The following is an 18,514-nucleotide window of genomic DNA, read 5'->3' as shown; positions in this document are numbered from 1 at the left end:
AGTGTCAGTCTGGACTACAACTGCAACTGTAGCTTTTGCTATTTGTTTCCATTGCATTAGTATGTTGCTTATGTGTATGTATTTGGCATGTGGGCTGATAGAAGGGAGGGTGTATGTATGTATGTAAATACAAACTGAGGCTCTAGGCCATATCTGGATCACACAACACAACCGATCTGTCATAATAACATGTTGTACTACCTAATGCTAGGTTTCAGAGTAGCAGCCGTGTTAGTCTGTATTCGCAAAAAGAAAAGGAGGACTTGTGGCACCTTAGAGACTAACACATTTATTTGAGCATGAGCTTTCGTGAGCTACAGCTCACTTCATCGGATGCTGTGTCTCCAAATCTTTAGTTGCCTCCAAATTGCTCCAGATCTTTAGTTTCCATCCTTTATTCCTTTTTTGGCACAAAATACACCATTATTTCCACATCATTCTGGGCTGCTCTTGTGATTTTATCCATATGAATCAGAAGCGAATAAGAGTTGGCAACTACATACCTGTTATATTATAGAGTACACTTTAATCAGCACCCTAATAAACAGCACACCCAGTTAATTGGGACAATTGCCAGGGAGTGGATTTAGCTCACTGCACTTCAGTGACCGTAAATGATGGATAAGCAGCATGCTTGCTGTTGTCTACAAATTTATTTGTAGTAGTTAGCAGGTGTGAATTGGTGTTCCCTGGCATATGTTTCCCCTCGCCCCCTCCCCCCAACCTCCCGCACCCTGTTCAATTTATGTAAGTTCTCTGCTCTAATGTATCTTTTAAAGGTAACTCTCTTAGTGCAGGTGTTTAAAAATGGTTTAATTATTTGTCTCTTATTCTTTTCAAAGAAACTAGTGAAACAAAAGTGGCTTCCACTGTAACACATTCCTATGAGGCTTGGATAATCAAGATGATGGCTTAGTTTGCATGTTTCTCTTTCCACCAGTCTGTCAATTCAGAGGACTCTACCTTACTGTGGAACTGCTATGTATAAAGGGACACATACATGAACAATTCTGCTGCAGCTTTCTAGAACTACCTTTGATATTATACACCGCATGCTGGCCATTCTTCCTTTAAAGTAGTGTTCCTATGATGAGAAAAATCTGTATCTAAAAGTAAAACCTAGCACCTGAAACTGATATATGCTACAATTGACTGCAAACACATGTGACATTTTTCTATAATTTGGACACCCTTTGCCAGAAAATTAAATAAAATTGAATACAGCAAACCGCTCTAATCCCCACATTCCTCTCAGATTGTTTCTACGGAGACTGTAAAGCATTAGTGAAAGCAAACAAAGTAAGTTACAAAAAAAAAGGGGGGGGGAAGAACCCCTCAATAAGGCATCTTTAAAATGAGGATCATCATGGTTCAGCAAAAGGTAGAAATGTTGGTATAATTAAAGGAGGACATAATTTGTGGGTCACTCGAAAAGAACTGTCCATGTTGCCATTTGTTTTGACTTGTTGGCACGAGGAAAAGAGACCACTCTGTCCTACTGCAGATGGTTATTAGTTGTGGCTTCTGTAGAGTCTCCGGATCCTCTTTGGAACATGGAGGATTTCTTTTATTACATATTCTGGACACTATCTTTTTTAAATTATTTTTAAAAATATTTTTTTCTCCAATGTGTTCAAAATCTCTTTGCACCAATGCTTCTGTACTGAAATTACTGTGCCAAAGGAATGCGAACGTCTAGAGCAACAATGGTTCATTTTCCTTTAATGACTTTGTCGACAGGATGGAGACATTTTTGTGGTGTGATGAATTCACTCGGTCTCCCGTTGTGTTTTCCCCACATGCTTTGGAAACTCTCTCTTTCTCTAAGAAGTTATGTCCATCCACTCTGGCAAGATCTGCATTACTTTATATTCATTGTGCTTCAATGACACCCCAGTGGTACTGACCTTCTGGGATGACTGATGTAAATTATATGCTATGTAGGGGAAAAATAAAATCTTTTTCTTACTTTTTATGTTCTGCAGAGCAATAAAAGTGAAAACAAATGACAGAGAAAATCAGGCTTATTCAAAAGTAAAACTTTGTGTGTGTTATGGTTTCAGCAGACTCCAGTTTGTGAAAGCAATGAGACATTTCATAATGACTTATGTATCTTAAAGGTGACCTGCCAAGGGAAACGATGTTTGTGCCCTTTTTTGGTTCTTCATGATGCATAAAGAAAGCCTGAAATTATTTTAAGTCCCTGTGAAGTTTAGTAAGAACTCAAGAGACTTGTCCAACAGCAAGCATAGTACTTTTAACTGCACAAGCACTCAAGTGACACTGAGACTGCTCAGGCTTCTGGAAACATGTCGTTCCCATTGGGCATGTTCATTCATTCCAGTATATTTTGCTTGATTTATATATTAGAATTATCAGGAATATTAATTCTTGCCTTCCCTGTATATTTCCCACAGGACTCAACTGAGGACTACAGAACTAAAGTAAAAGCTTCCAGTGGAAGGAAAGGATTGGGGAAGACTGCTAAATCTTTTTCATCTTGACAGATTTTTTTTCTTTTTCAGGAGAATACTTGACAAAAATGCCTATAGTCCTGATTTGGCAGGGGCTGTTTAGGTATTTGTAAATCTATCATGGGAGGGAACAGTCCCAGTCAGCGTCTCAGCTTCTCTGTTGTAACTCCGTTGCTCTAAAAACCACCACCACCAGCAATGCTGGCCTTTTGCAACTGTGGCATTGTCAGTGCTTGGGCTGCTCTCAACTCTTCCTCTGCAATTGTAGGCACCAGCAGGAAGGAAGGGACGTTGAGATCACTCAGCTGGCTAGCTGTGAGTGGTAACATCTTCCAGTCTCCCCAAGATGCGTGCGAAGGAGGTAGAAATGGGACAGAAGGCGGGAAAAGACATAGGAAGGAGGCAAACAGAAGGGGAAGATAGGGTATTGATAGGAGGGAACAGGAAGAGTGGGTGCCTTTGGGGCATGCCATTGGTGGAGGAAGGAAAGAGGATGGGGGGAGCATGACGGAGCTATGGAAAAAAGATGAAACATTTCTTCAAGATTAATTTAAAATAAATCAGGATTTGGGGGCTCTTTAAGGATTAATTTGCTGAATGCTAGCCCCACCCCCTTCAAAGAATAACCTAAAATCTACTGTAATGCATATACAGTTGTGCAGCCACCAGACTGGTTTCTGAGGAGAATTGATCCTGGTAAAATTTTTACATATTTGCCAACTGTACAAGAGTTTTAGCTAAATAGGTGATGATAAAAAAAAATCTATATCTATAGAGAGAGACTGTTTGATTAACAATCTTGTGAAGTCACAATCCCAAACAAGCCTTTAAAAAATATTTCATGCCTTTTTTACACATTCTCTCCCCCCCCCATCACATACATAATTACTTTCTTATTTTATATTTTCTGGTTATCTTTGTTAATTCTATTTTACAGACTCTACACAGGATTGTGGAGTGACAGGAATAACCCAATGCACGTAGCCACTTAGCCATGTCAGTAGCAGTGTCACAAATCATCTATTATTTGGGATTGCAGGTAGGCAGCTTCCAAGTAACTCTGATTCTAGTAATCTGTAACAAAATTGGCTTCCCTTTTAGGGGAATTGGCTTCCCTTTTCCTGTACTAGAAAGTTGTTGAGACACTGGAGGAAATTCACAGAAAAGCAACACGAAGTATTTGGAGGTGCAGAGAAGAGGACAGAGGGATGGAATTATGAGGAAAAGTTAAAGGAGCTAAAATATGTATATCTTGCTAATTGACACCTGGGAGTGGCAATGGTCATGAAGCAGTATGCAAGTATTTGAAACAGGCTAGATGTCAAGGACAAAGTTTAGGGTTTAATAAGAGGGTATAATTAGGAGTCACGGGATGAAATTGGAGGGAAAATTTAGGCCTTGGCTACACACAGAAGTTGTACCGCTTCAACTGTACTAGTATAAAATAGTACAATTCCATAGTATGGCTGTGTTTATACCAGTATAAGTGGGCTTATACCACTATAGCTTATTCCCATAAAGGAAGGGGAATAAGGTGTATTGGTATGTCATCTTTATGCTAAAATAACAGTGTCCAAACTAGGGATTTTATATTTTACTGGTGTATCACACCTCCAACTAAAATACTTATACTGGTACAAAATCCATGTATAAACCAGACCTTAGCTGAATATCCCTAAAACCCTTCCTGACGGGGACAGCTATTAAGCTGTGGAGCAGTTTTGTGGCGAGACTCATCATAAGATCCACTTTTTGGGACATTTAAACTTGCCCAGAAGAGAGGATCTTGCATCAAACTCTCATAGATGAAGCATCACTTTGAAATGGAGCTATGTGTTTGCAAACCGCTGGGTGCTTATTATTTTTGGATTAATTTTTGTCTCATAGTCACTGGGACCCATCCTTAAAGCCTGACATATACTACCTTCAGTACAGCCTGGTTGCTGTAGGGCTTAAGCCTCAGATACACCAACTGCAGTAGTGCCTAGCTACTATAGGGTCTAGGCCTCAGATACATGACCTGCAGTAGTGCCTGGTTGCCATGAGACAGTGGTTTTTGACCTTTTTTCATGTTCAGACCCCCAAACATTTTCAAATGGAGGTGCAGACCCCTCTGGAAATCTTAGACATAGTCTGCAGCCCTGCAGGGGTCCGCAAATCACAGACTGAAACCCACTGTTCTATGGGAACCACCTGTCAGAGCTCCCAGGTAGACACTTCCTGCCGGGGCCCACAGGTTGAAAACCACTTCTGTGGGGTCTAAGCCTCAGACACACGATCTGCAGCAGTGCCTGGTTGCTATAGGGCCTCTCCCGTCTGCTGGGCGGGGGGGCGAGGGGGAGAGAAATCTACAAGCATGTGAATTTATGGCAAGGGGCCTAGCGTGTTTCTAATGTAAACACAACGCATGGGGGACTTCCTAACCAGGTGCCGAGAGGAGACTGTAGAGATGCCTCTAGAAGTACCCCATGATGGCTCCAGGGTCTCCTCTGAAACCGGTGGGGGGCATCCGAGCATCTACGGGGGAGGGGGGGGGGCCCTCCTCTGGGGGACTCCCTAGCGCTCCTCTCCCCTGCGGGCTGCTCGAACGCGCCACCCACGCCGCCGCGCGCAGGGGGAAGCCCCTTGCTGTGGGACGCTGCTGCGGCGGCCAGCCCCTGCTCCACCCCCCGCTCCTTGCGCGCGGCTCCAACCGCCGCCGGTCCCCCAAGTTGAAGGGGCGCGCGCCGCCACACAGAAGATGGAGGCGCGGGGGCGCCGCAGCAGATGTGTGGCGGAACCGGCCCCTCCCCCGGCGGGCGGCGCCATTTTCCCCCTGCTCGGTTAGTCCCCTGGAGCCGAGCGGCTGCCGAGAGGCCTCGGTTCCTCTCTCCGTGTCTGGTGGTAGGGGAAAGAGGACGGCGCAGCTCCCCTCTCCCTCGTGTCTAACCACCCCCCTCCCCCGTCTCTGGACACCAGCCCACTGGGGTTAGTTGGCCACCACCAGGCCAGGCTGCGCCTTCCTTCCTTGCACGCCTCTGCGTCCAGCCCCGTGTGTCTGAGCCTTTGAGTGAGTCACCAGCAAGGGCGAGCGAACAGCGTGTTGCTATTGCCTGACTAACTTAGCAGGGAGCTCATGGGGCCGTGGAGGTATTGACCCAAGGGATATGTTGCCTGGCTGCCGAGGAATCTTTTTTTTGGGGGGGGGCGGGGGGGGAGAGAAGGGGAGGGTTAGGTGTGTTTCTGAGTCTTGTACCCTGTTGCAGGAATGTCTGCTAATGTACCTTGGCCTCTGTGATTCCACCCAGCGCTGTGCCGGTGGCACCCAGGTCTGGGGAAAGCAGCTCCTTTCCTTGTAACGTTATCTGTTACCTGGTACCAGACGCTAAAACCAAGATTTCCCTCCTCCCTCCCACGAATTGGCCACCTGTTGCAGGTGCCTGAGTGTTTGGGGTGCCCAATCTGACACCTCGGGCCTGAATTTCAGAGCTGCTGAGCACCCACAACTCCTCGGTGGTAGCTGTGGATTCTCAACAAGTCTGAAATTCACGTTCAAAGCACCCTAATAACTGAGGCACCCAGAACAGGTGACCACTTTGGGGAGTATGGCTACAAATAACTCCTCAGCCTGGTGATCTGCATCCTGTTTCTCTCCTCTTATCAATTTCCCTGGGGTTTACGCTATAGCTTACTGTTTCACTATGCCCTATTTATAGTCATGTTTGTGAACAACTTTGAAAATGTTTTTATAATTTATATAGAACAAGTTGCTGATGTCCAGTTACACCGAAAGTGTGCCAGGTACTGTTGAGTGTTGTTTTGTGGTGGTGTTTATCTTTGCAGTTCTGAGAGTATGGTGGTTTCTCTCCCACATTTTTTTGTGGGGGATGATGGATTTTATTTAGATAGCAGTACAAGCATGTGTGGTGTTTTATAGGTGAAGGGCCCAGACTTTGCAATGAATAAAAAACTACCTGTTCCCAGGTTCTGAGCATTTAATACATTCTCAAGTCCAAGAGAATGCATTTTTTTCTGTTAAACTCTTACAAATGTGTAGTGGTTTTCATTATCATTTACTAAATATATTAAATTATGCTTTATGTATTGGTCAGCAACTTCAGCTCTAGAAATTACACAAATAAATGACTGAAACACTTTGGCCTATGAATGAAAAGAACATGCAAAGTATTATTAGATATGCATTCTAGAAGAAAATGATGTTTTGGGCAATATACTTAGCTTCAAGGGAATGTCTACTGTTAAAATGCTACAGTGGGCAGCTGCAGTGCTTAAACATAGATGCTACCTATGCCAACAGGAATGAGTCTCCCTCCCATTGTCAATCTAGCTCCCCAAGAGATGGTAGTTGTGTCAACAGAAGCATTCTTCTGTGGACCTAGCATTGTCTACAACGGGGTTAAGTCAGTATAGTTACCTCTCTCTCGGGGCTGTGGATTTTTCACATCCTTGAGCGATGTAGCTATACCAGTGTAAATTCCCAGTGTAGACCAGGACGTCCTATAGCAACATTAAGGGTGTGTTGTGAGGTACTTCAGAAGATTTTTGTAGAACTGAGTTTACTTGAAGTGTTATAATTTGAACCAAATGGAAATTAGATACAAATTCTGTTGATGTGGTATTTAGAGAATGCCTTCCTTTTGAAATATTCAGCTAAAGTCCTATGTTCTTGTACCTCTATGAGTCTTCTCCTTTTATGCTTTCTCCCCACAGAAGACATTTTTGGAAACTACACCTCTCTCCCTTCCCCTTCCTTTACTGTTTTAAGTTTATTATTCTTTACCATGGGCCAGATTCCAAAGCCCATTGAAGCCAACAGAAAGATTCCCATTGACTTCAATGGGCTTTACTCAGACCTCATGTTTGTAGATTGGTAACCTGTCTCTTATGGTGACTTTTCATCTTGTTTGTTGTTGCTGCATTAGTGGTGAGGGTGGTGTCTTAAGTAATATTGCCAACTCCTGAGATATTTGGTAGTTTTCTTAAAGCCCCAGCTCCTGGAATCATGTGACTACATGAGAATCTCAACTTTCATTTAAAAAAAAAGAAGTAATTTCTGAAGCTTGAACAGATGACCAGAGTATGCTCTAAAAGCTTGAAAACTACAAGGCGAATAAAAAGAACCCCTCACATTTTTTTTATTTTGGGGGTCTAACTCATGTTTTTGGAACAATGTGGTTGACAATAATGCTCAAGGTTTAATAGCATTCACTCAGCTCTTCAGTATACAGGCTTATTTGCTAAGCCAAACAGCATCACAACCAACTACATTGCTCTTATGGACTTAATTTTGAATAACACAAAATGCGACGGTCTAAAACGGGATTAGTCAATTGGTAACTTGTCAACATAAGCAAACTATAATTTAATAAACTACATGTGTTAGGAATTACATTTGCATAATCATTTTAGGCAATGTTGTACACCTTTCTTGGTTGTTAATACCCTCCCTACATGATACCCTTAAGAAATAAGACATGCTAGATTCTGCATTTCTGGGTGATAATAGCATGCCTCAAGGGGTGTGGTAAGGCAGCAGGCCAAACCCAAGAAGTGTGATAATCCCACAGAAATTGTGTGGACTGTTCTGTTGCTATCATGAAGTTTACAAAGAAAATGTGGAAGCCAGTTACAGTTAGGCATGTGCTTTTTCTGTTCTAGGCATTATTTAGTTGGTTATAACAAGAGTTTCTCAACCAGCCGTCCAGGGGCCTCTGGGGGCCCACAAGCAGCTTTTAGGGGGTCCTCCAAAATAAAACAGAAAGCAAGGCTGGCGTTAGACTTGCTGGGGACCAGGGAAGGAAGCCGAAGCCCCGGCGCGTGGGGCTGAAGCCCAAGCAACTTAGATCGGGTCACAGATTATTTCAACATGTCATAGTTTAATCATGAACTCTAGCGAGGAGAATATAACATTTAATTAACTATTTAAAACTAGTAATTATAAAGGCCCTATCTAAATCTATGTCATACTTGGAAATTATTTTCCTCTTTAAAAAAAAAATCTGGCAATTTTATAATTAAAAAGGAAAGACAATTTACATAAATAATTTTATCAATGAAAACACACAAAAATAAGATACCTATCCTGATCGCTCAACACCTCTGACTTGGGGCCCCAGGCAGTTGCCCTGGTTGTTACCCCCTAACACCAGCTCCTCTTTTAATCTACTGGATATGCAAAAAAAAACAGTTGTTGTGGCACAGGTGGGCCACAGAATTTTTATAGCATGTTGGGGTGCCTCAGAAAGAAAAAGGTTGAGAATTGCTTGGTTATGAGATCCTTGGTAACTAGTCAGAAACCTGTGTGTCCAAAGTACTGAAACTTAAATTGATGCCTTTGTGGGAAACTATATTTTGCTAGACCAATTTACATTTTATATTTCATAAAAAGATCAGCAGTAATGTTAAAAATCATTAGTTTCCATGGCACTACTAAACATACAGAATAATTTTATTTATAAGTAATCTTCTAGCCCCCTCCCTTCCCAAGTTCTTTCACATGCTTGGGGTACTCAAAAATACAGTTAAAATGTTCTCAAAGCCAGCAAAATATCTGTAATCAAAACAACACCTTAAAACTTTCAACAGGAAAATGAAAAGGGAATAATGGGAGGTAGTAAACAAGAGGTTAATCAGTGGTGGGGGGGAAAACATTTGGGACAAAGGGAAAAGGATGGATATTTTCTAAAGTACCCAGTGTTTGCCTAATGCTGCTGCTATGAAGTTGATAGTAAAACTCTCAATGACTTGAGTGGGAGCTGTTAGCCCAACTCAAAGAGCTCTTGAAAGTCTCACTCTAAATGTTTAAAAGTGAACAAAAGGATGTTTGCTCCCATTGTCATACACTGAGACAGATGTCAAAACAGAACAAATATTATGTGTTGGGATGTGCTGCTGCAAAGACCTGGTGGCTCACAGGCTTCATGTGTTATGGTGGGATCCCTAAAAGGGGATGTATTGACTACCAATAAAGTATGACTAAACTTAACTTTTTAATTACTCTTCTTTATTATGAAATCATAAAAATGTAGGCCCAGAGAGGACCTTGAGAGGTCATCTAGTCCACCCCCTACACTGAGGCAGCACCAAGTATACCTCTTAGACCATCACTAAGAGGTGTTTGTCTTAGCTGTTGTTAATAACCTCCAATGATGGGGTTCCACAAGCTCCCTTGGAAGCCTGTTCTAGAACTTAGCTATTCTGATAGTTAGTTTTTCCTGATATCTGACCGAAATCTCCCTTGCTCCCGATCAAGGGACTTCTTGTCCCCTTCAGTGGACATGGAAAGCATATGAGCCCTAAGCATATTTGAAGACTTTTGTAGGTTCCCCCCTCAGTCTTTTCTGAAAATTAAACATGTCCAGGTTTTTTAAACCTTTCCTCATAGATCAAGTTTTCTACACGAGTTGTTCTCAAACTAGGGCCGCCACTTGTTCAGGGAAAGCCCCTGGGGGGGCCGGGCCAGTTTGTTTGCCTGCTGCGTCCGCATGTTCAGCCGATCACAGCTCCCACTGGCCGTGGTACGCTGTTAAAGGCCAATGGGGGCTGTATGAAGGGTGGCCAGCACATCCCTTGGCCTGTGCCGCTTCCCGCTAGATTAAATTTCCCCATGTTAAGTATCCTCACACCTTCTTGTTAGCTGTCTGAAATGGGCCACCTTGATTATCTCTACAAAAGTTTTTTTTTTCTCCTTCTGATAATAGCTCATCTTAATTGATTAGCCTCTTGGAGTTGGTATGGCAACTTCCACCTTTTCATGTTCTCTGTATGTGTGTATATATATATATGTGTGTGTGTATAATCTTCTTAATATATGTTCCATTCTATGCATCTGATGAAGTGGGCTGTAGCCCACGAAAGCTTATGCTCAAATAAATTGATTAGTCTCTAAGGTGCCACAAGTACTCCTGTTTTGTTTTTTTTTTGTGGATACAGACTAACACGGCTACTACTCTGAAGTCTGAGATTAGTTTCTGCCTCCTCGGAGCATGAGTAGCTCCAGGGAAAGAAAGACCTCCCACTATAGAGTTTCCAATTGAATTCAAAGGAAGAAATGCCTGTGACTTTATCAATACCTCACACTACAGAATCCTGCATCCATAGCATGATTTTTCAGCTGGAGGTCTCTGACTGTTTCTGGTAAATTAATCATCAGTCTTTCAGTGGCTGGGCCCAAAGTATTTCCAAAATTTCTGCCAAAGATGGTTTAAAGAACTCTCATTACATTTATGTTTGGACAAATTGTAGCTATCAAAAAGGAATATGTGAGGAAGGTTATAGATGTTGCATTTTGAGTAAAAAGTTGGAGACCTAGACTTGGTCTACACTAAAAAGGTAGGTTGACTGTCACTCAGGGGTGTGAAAAATCCACTCCCCTGAGTGGGGTAGTTAACTCCTGTTGTAGGCAGCGGTAGGTTGGCAGAATAATTCTTCTGTTGATCTAACTACCACCTCTCAGGGAGGTGGATTACTGATAGCAACCCCTCCTGTCAGCGTAGGTAGTGTCTACGCTGAAGCGCTACAGGGGTGCAGATGTAGCGTTTCAAGTGTTGACAAGTCCCTAATATTATATGGTTTCTAACAGGATCAGTGGTTTACAGTATGAGTTTGGTCAAGTCAAGCAGAATTATTTTTGTCAAGTACAACTGGTCAAAACTTTAGAAGGGAATCTTTGCTTATTTGTAGATTTTAGATATGCTTTTTAAAGTAAAACAAATTAATACGTGCAAAGAGGCATTCCTGTCAGGTACAGATGTGAACCTTTGCGACTGCTTATCTCTTCTGAGATGGAGAGGAGTTGTGAACAAAAAGCTAGTGGGCTTCATTTTATTCTTGCATGCACATGCATTTCTCCCATTGAAGTTTATGAGAACCACATCCGAGGACAGAATTTTGTCCAGTGTCTATACATAGTTGATGTTGTAGAGTTGAAAACCGTTTGTTGTGCTCTTCTGGTTTTCAGAGAGGAATTCTAGATTCATTGTGCATTATTGAGAACAGATGATGGGGTTGTCATGGTTTATCTCATCAAGTGGAAAGAAGGAGGATAACTGTTATAGAATCGATGTTCCTCATGTCTAGCTAGCGAACAGGAGCAGCAAATGGGAGTTTTGCGAGGGAGTTCTCCAGGTGAAAGAGGAGTGACTCTTACCCTTAGGTGAGTTTGTTGTCTGTCTCTGTCTGTCTTGTGCGCTTGCTTGCTTGCAGTGTGCCTGATTAATTGACATTTATAGTGTGGTCTGTTTGGGGGAGGCCATATGCTGAGCCCAGTGGTGTGCTAGGCAAAGCTGAGAGCTTCCTAAGGAAGCTCTCTAGCCTGCCATCCTTTGATCCCTAATTCCTTTAGGATCCCTTGACAAGGAGGGTGAGGGCGAGGGCTAACTCATGGAGAACAGGAGTTTAAAAAGCCAGTTTGTAAGAGACCAAAGGAGCTAACAAAGAGGATTTTTGTGAGGAAGTTTAGAGAGGGAGCATGAGAGCCAGATACACCTAATAAACATTCTCCTGTCCACCAGCTGACCCCTTCCCCCCACCCCTGCAAATGTTCCTTCCCGTTAAAGAACAAACAACCAAAAAGCCCCCAGCAAGAGTAAAAAAAAAAAAATGCAGGCAGAAGTCCAGCAGCAGAGTGAGGGCTATCCATTTTATTGCAGTGAATGTAGCATGTATGATTACCTGCCTTGTGGGCAGGTGGCGTGTGTGTGCATTCAGTGAAAGCAGTTCATGGCCCTCAGAGACAGAGTACGGGCTCTTGAGACCAGAGTGGCTGAACTGGAAAAGCTAAGGGATACCAGTACATAGGTGAGGTTTTTTGGGATATAATGGAGTATTCCCACCCCTGCTCTGTGTTGAGCCCCTCTCCTTGCCTGACAGCCTCTGTGTTGAGGAAGATCAATATCTTGGGGAAGGAGAGCATCAAGCGGGAGTAGAGGGAAACAATCTCATGGTTGGGACCCTCCTTCCAAAAGAGATCCTGTTATCCTCTCGCGCTGAGGATACCTCTCTGGGGTGGGGGACCCCTGTTATTACGAAGACAGGTAATAGTAATGGAGGATATGATTATTAGAAATATATATAGTTGGGTTTGTGATGGCCAGGAGAACTGCATGGTGAATTACCTGCCTGGTGTGAAGTTTGTAGATCTCTCAGGACATTTAGACAGACTTGTGTAATGGGCTGGGGAGGAGCTGGTGGTCATGGTACATGTAGGTACCAGTGATATAGGGAAAGGTATGAGAGAGGAGTTGGAGGCCAAATTTAGGCTGGTAAGTAAGAAATTGAAGTCCAGGATCTCCATGGTAGCATTCTCTGAAATGTTTCCTGTTCCGCTTGCAGGGCTAGTTAGACTGGTAGAACTGCAGAGTCTCAATAAGTGGATGAGACTGTGGTGTTCCTAGCAGGGATTTATGTTTATTTTGAATTGGGGAACCTTTTGGGAAATGAGGAGCCTGTACAGAAAGGATGGGCTCCACCTAAACCAAAAAGGAACCAAATTGCTGGCTTGTAAAATTATAAAGGTCGTAGAAGAGGAGTTCTTAGACTACGGGCTGGGGAAAAGCTGACAGGTACAGAGGAGTATGCGAATTAGATAGACATCTCTTAAGGGATGATTTTGTTAAAGGGATTATTGTAGTAAAGAGGAGGGGACAGAAGTTGATGAAGTACAGGTCGGAACTGAAAAGAAACAGTCAAATGAAAGTGTCCCATTCAGTTACATAATGTGAAGGCCTACAACTAAATATTTGTGGATGTGGCCCATATAACACATAAAAAGCTTCATATGTGGCCCACATGGTAAATAGGTTGAGAACCACTGAAATAGAGGGTCAGTGTTACACTGTACATAATCCAGTATACAATTATTTTCATTGTCCATTCTCTTTTAATACTTTTTTAAAAACTAGATAGACTAGTTTAGAAGTGTACTTTCTCGTGTGTTTATTTTATTTTGTTTTATTATTTGTATTTTCATAGAACCCTAAATCCCGAGTCACACGCCAGCACTCCATCATGAAGATGACTTAACATTTCTGTTGCATGATAAGATAAAACCAAAGGCCTAAATACACATGGTTAATTAAAACCCTTACTTCCTAAACGCCAAAGGAGCAGGGACTGTTTCTTGTACTACATCTTGCACAGTGCTGAGCGTTTGCACAAATACAATACTTAATAGTGACATTTCTGATTTTGGCTTAAGTTTAAATTGCAGTAAAGACTAGAATATTTAAAACAAAAACACTAATTTTAATACAGTATTTGCTCAAAGCATCTTCGCATCCAGTGGTTTTCTTCCTTTCTGTTTTGTATGAGTTTTATGTAAGTAAAAATGTATCCCATTTTGCATTATTTCAGATCATATGCAAAAAGTAGTTATGGAAGAAGTGAAATGAGGGCCTGATGCAATACAAAAATTAGATGGAAGTCTGCAGAAATAAGTTATTGTAACAGTAATTTATTTTTGCACCTAAAGTAAGAAAGGTACCATATACACATTCCTTATCTCCTGCTGAATGGAAACATGTAATTAACTTCTAATTTTCTTGGAACCTTGTAAAGTTTTATATGATTTGCCTCTTTACTTTTATTAGAAGTACATAACCCCGTTCTCCTATTGCTTATATGATTTATGGTAAATCATAGTTAATGACACTGACTTCAGAGGCGTTTTGTAGGTGTAAGTCTAGTGTAAATGGGAGAAGAGTCAGGCCCCTAAGACAAAACAGCCCAGTTGAAGACATCTCTATGTTAGAAAATACATTTATCTGAAATAGTCCAAATTTGTTGATATTCAGGGCACCATTTATTTATAGAAGTTTATGAGGAAGTGCAAAATACCATCCCTTACCAAAAGCTTGAGTAAACAGGTGGACTGTGCGCTCTACCTTAAAGATTAGTCAATCACACGTGTGTCCTATCATGTGGGTATTACACAGGAAGACACAGACTGAAGGGACAGGTTATGGAACAGTAGGTCTGAATCGCTGGTCTGAACTCAACCAGAGGAGGCTTAGCATTTTTCCACTCAAGATCGTTTGGGAGTGTGAGGGAGTGAGTTGTTTCTTATGTGACCGTATATTTAATTTGTGTCAGAGGTGTTGAGCGATCAGGATAGGTATCTTATTTTTATGTGTTTTCATTGATAAAATTATTTATGTAAATTGTCTTTTCTTTTTAATAATAAAATTGCCAGATTTTTTTTAAAGAGGAAAATAATTTGCAAGTATGACACAGATTTAGATAAGGCCTTTATAATTACTAGTTTTAAATAGTTAATCAAATGTTATTCTCCTTGCTAGAGTTCATGATTAAACTATGACATGTTGAAATAATCTGTGACCCGATCTAAACATCTGAATTCACTTTGTGCAATATGGCAAACAGCTGTATTTCAATTCAAAGCTAAAACAACTGTAGTACATTGACCCGTTGAAGATTACAGTAGGTTTTCAATTCCATGTTAGCTGTATTTATTGGAGAAAATTGATTTGAGAGTGCTTCTGCTTTTGACTTTGTTTTTAATGTCCGGAAGAAAGGAAATAGAACATGCGGATGATGGGACTTTGATGTGAGAAGAAGTTAATTATCTAAACCATCAAACAAAATGTGGGCTGGGGAAGTAATTATTTTAAAGGCTATGACAGGGCATGATGAGCTGTTGGTTCATCATGTCAAGAAAATGCTGTACACCTGCTTGATTTGAAAGTTAAATATTTTGGTTTTAGTAGGAAGACAGTGGTTTAATGAATGGATAGAGCTGGTATGCTCATAGTTCCTGATCCTGCAAAGATTTATGCAGGTAGGTAGTTCCATTGGATTTAATGGGACTGCTCATGTGTAAGTGTTTGCAGGATTGGAGCCTTAGCAAGTAATTGTGCTGACACAAAACACGTGGGCATAAATGACACCCTGACACTGAAAGTTACACTTCTGGGTGGAACCCTTTGCAGGATTGTGGCCTATGTGCACAATTATTTTTGGAAGAGTCCCACTAAAGTCAGTAGGATTACTTGTATGCAAGGCAGTACTGCCAAGGCAGTACTGAAATGTTCAAAAATCATTAGCTCAAAACTCATGAGATGTAACTTTTATTTGTCTTTGTTTGCTGTTTAGTGTCTGAGCTTTAGTGAGTCTCACTTTCAAGCTTTTCTCTGCAGTCATAGGGCTAGAATTTTTTTTTAAATAAAAGGTAAGATGATCACATAATCACTTGTCTCCAGGGTGGTGAGCTTTAAGTAAAGCGCCAAATATCATGAGAGTTGGCAATGCTGGTAAGGGATAGCCATGTCTGTAACAATTATTAATGTGAACACGGGCTGCCTGATTGGCCCTTACTTAGTGAGTGGGAGGGAAATAAAGACTGCATGCCATGCACTTAATTTTTTTTGACAAACCCTAATAATGTTACAATCTCAGTCCTGTAAAATCCCAGTCCTGCAGACACTTGCATGTATAACTTTCCTCCGCAATATAATTATTAATATTCATTAATGAAGTGAATAAAACTGTGCTTAAAATTAAGCATGTGTGTTTTCAGGATTGGGGCCTTATCTTCTTAATCATTAACTTTAATAATATTTTCTTTAAAATTTTTAAGGGCAAGAAAATTCTAGCCAAAAACTAGTGTTAATGCCTTGCACAGCTTTACTGAATTGTATTTCTACTTCTCTATGACCTTTCGATTTAAGAATTTTGACATTATCATAAGAGTGGATATACATATTTTGAGTTATTAAAATTAGACATTAACTGTTAATAAATAATAAAATAAAGAATAATAAGCAAAATGCGTAAAACAAAAGTAAGACTAAATATACTCTTGATTTAAATTTCCAAGTCTGTGGGTCTTTGGTACACCTCCAATGTTTAGAAGCACTATGCTAGAAGTAACACATAATCTTCCTTTACACTTACAGGCAAGTTTATTGCATTTTTTTTAAACTCACTAATTTTACTGTTTAGGTTTGAGACTAATGGTAACTGCTGACCCAAGGCCCTGGTCCTCAGAACACTTGAAATAGTATGTGTGCCTACTCATATGACTAAAGTCAGACTTCAGTGCAACTAAATATGTGAGTAAAGTTAAACATGTGCTTGTGTTTGTAGTGTGAGAACCTAAATTACAATGTTCTGGAAAATAAGTGGAAGTCGTCTCTTAAACTATACGTGAAAGCATTAATATAAAACAGTTTACTCTAGTGTTTTAGATATAGGTGTATATTATAAGTTTCTCTATTTGATGCATCTGGGTGCTATGTATCCTTAATCTTTTTATTGTAACCATAATTATAACAGGTTTCAGAGTAGCAGCCATGTTAGTCTGTATCAGCAAAAGGAACAGGAGTACTTGTGGCACCTTAGAGACTAACCAATTTATTTGAGCATAAGCTTTCGTGGGCTACAGCCCACTTCATCGGATGCATAGAATGGAACACATAGAAGATATTTATACATACAGAGAACAGGAAAAGGTGGAAGTACCACATTACCATGGAAAATATGTTACATATTCAAAAGACTTAATATCTTTCTTTTAAAAAAAATATATATATAGTAATGAACCACATGAAGCGTTAGTGTTGGAAAGAAGGCTTCGTATACACTTTGTATTGTTCAGCTTCTTTTTTTTAAAAGCATAGGTTAAAGGTAAAATTATAACTGGGAAATGACTGACTGAAAACAAATGATATTAACATCTGCATTTTATTATTACAACTACTACTAACAACAACATAAGAAATGAGCAGATCTTGGATAAGTGAAGGTTTACCAGCTCTTAGCAAACCAGACAGGAGAAAAAATATACTGTGAGTGTCTTCTGTTTATCAGAAGACATTCATGGTGCCTGGAATATTTTAGTGTTGCTAAATGTTGTTTGGCGGTAAAAACAAGACACGCAAGAGTATCTATTTTCGCATATAGAAATATACTTGGATAACGTTTGACTCTTTATATTGCTTCTAATGAGTGGTGTTTAAAACATGAACTTGTGTGTTTATTTTTAATTATGTTGACTCAGTTTATTAAGTTAATTTTATTATTTGGTGGTCTTCATGAAATATCCATGTTATGCATTGTCTGGTAGTTCTTTGGTTAGTTTTCAGTAAATTAAGATTATAGATGACATGATTTAAAGATATTTTGACTTGCATTTTATTAGAGAGGAAAAATAGAAAGCTAAATTAGTATATGTGGTCTGGTTAGAGTAGAACTGAGTCCATGTTTCAACTTGGAATAAACTTTTAATTTTACAGAAATTCTGTCAGGAAAACCATTAAACATTTAAAAATTTTTTTTTGTTCATTTTGTATTCCTGCTTTTTACAGATACTGGATCATACATAAAGCTGAAAATAGTGCAAAGTGGGTAAATCAGATTTAAAGTTGAATATCTCACTGTTGAGTTCATTCACATTTCTTACTGGCTTATTTTTTAGAAATTCAGTATTTAGTTTCAATACTGTAAGGACCTTAGTCACTCCAATGAAGATTAAGCTACAGTGAACTGAGGCTACTTTCCTTCTGAATGAAAGCTACGTTTAATGCACTTTAACTTCACAGCTATATTTAATTCATCTTCTCTCCCTATGTAGACAAACCCTATATGAATAAGGTCCCTATGGGATTTGGTTACTGCATGAGCTGAAGGTTATGCGCTTCTGTTGGAAGACTGGGCCTACGAAAGGCACACATATAGCCCATAATAATGTGAGCTCTTGAATAGATATTGAGATAAGCTTGCATTGTTGCTTTTTGAATGGCTCCCTGAGTTTATTTAAAAAAAACGAAAGCCAGTGGAGAAGTGTGAACACACATAAGTACTCAACACACACTTTCAATGAGGCTAGTTGCAGTGATTGCTGACCACAGTTTATATTTTATTGATAATACAGGTGGCAACTCAAATAGGCTTCTCTTCTATATTGAAAAGGCTTTTATATGTATTATTATATGTCTTGCCTGAATTGCTTTTTTCCTTCTGAATCCGTAATGCAAAGCAAGGGTACGTAGCAGTCATTAAGGTGAAACTATTACAATTATTAT

The 18,514-nt window shown here is 40.3% G+C and overlaps 2 protein-coding genes across 17 annotated transcripts in view; one reads left to right on the top strand and one right to left on the bottom strand.

The window, feature by feature from the left end:
• RUNX2 (RUNX family transcription factor 2) overlaps positions 1 to 18,514 on the bottom strand; it is a 281,113-nt gene that overhangs the window by 210,110 nt on the left and 52,489 nt on the right. The gene's annotated exons all lie outside the window — the stretch shown is intronic.
• The window catches only part of SUPT3H (SPT3 homolog, SAGA and STAGA complex component), a 474,120-nt gene continuing 460,746 nt past the window's right edge, over positions 5,141 to 18,514 (top strand). For 3 of the 14 annotated variants that reach the window (XM_084624557.1, XM_084624555.1, XM_084624562.1), the window contains exon 1: positions 5,303 to 5,523. The gene's annotated coding sequence lies outside the window, so the exon portion shown is untranslated. The other 11 variants (XM_084624551.1, XM_084624550.1, XM_084624552.1 and 8 more) reach the window with 9 other exon arrangements.

This window comes from Lepidochelys olivacea (assembly GCF_965140295.1).
Source record: "Lepidochelys olivacea isolate rLepOli2 genome assembly, chromosome: 3".
Classification (NCBI taxonomy): domain Eukaryota; kingdom Metazoa; phylum Chordata; order Testudines; family Cheloniidae; genus Lepidochelys; species Lepidochelys olivacea.
Note: the sequence above shows the minus strand (reverse complement) of the source record. Positions and strands in the feature narration are given on the sequence as shown.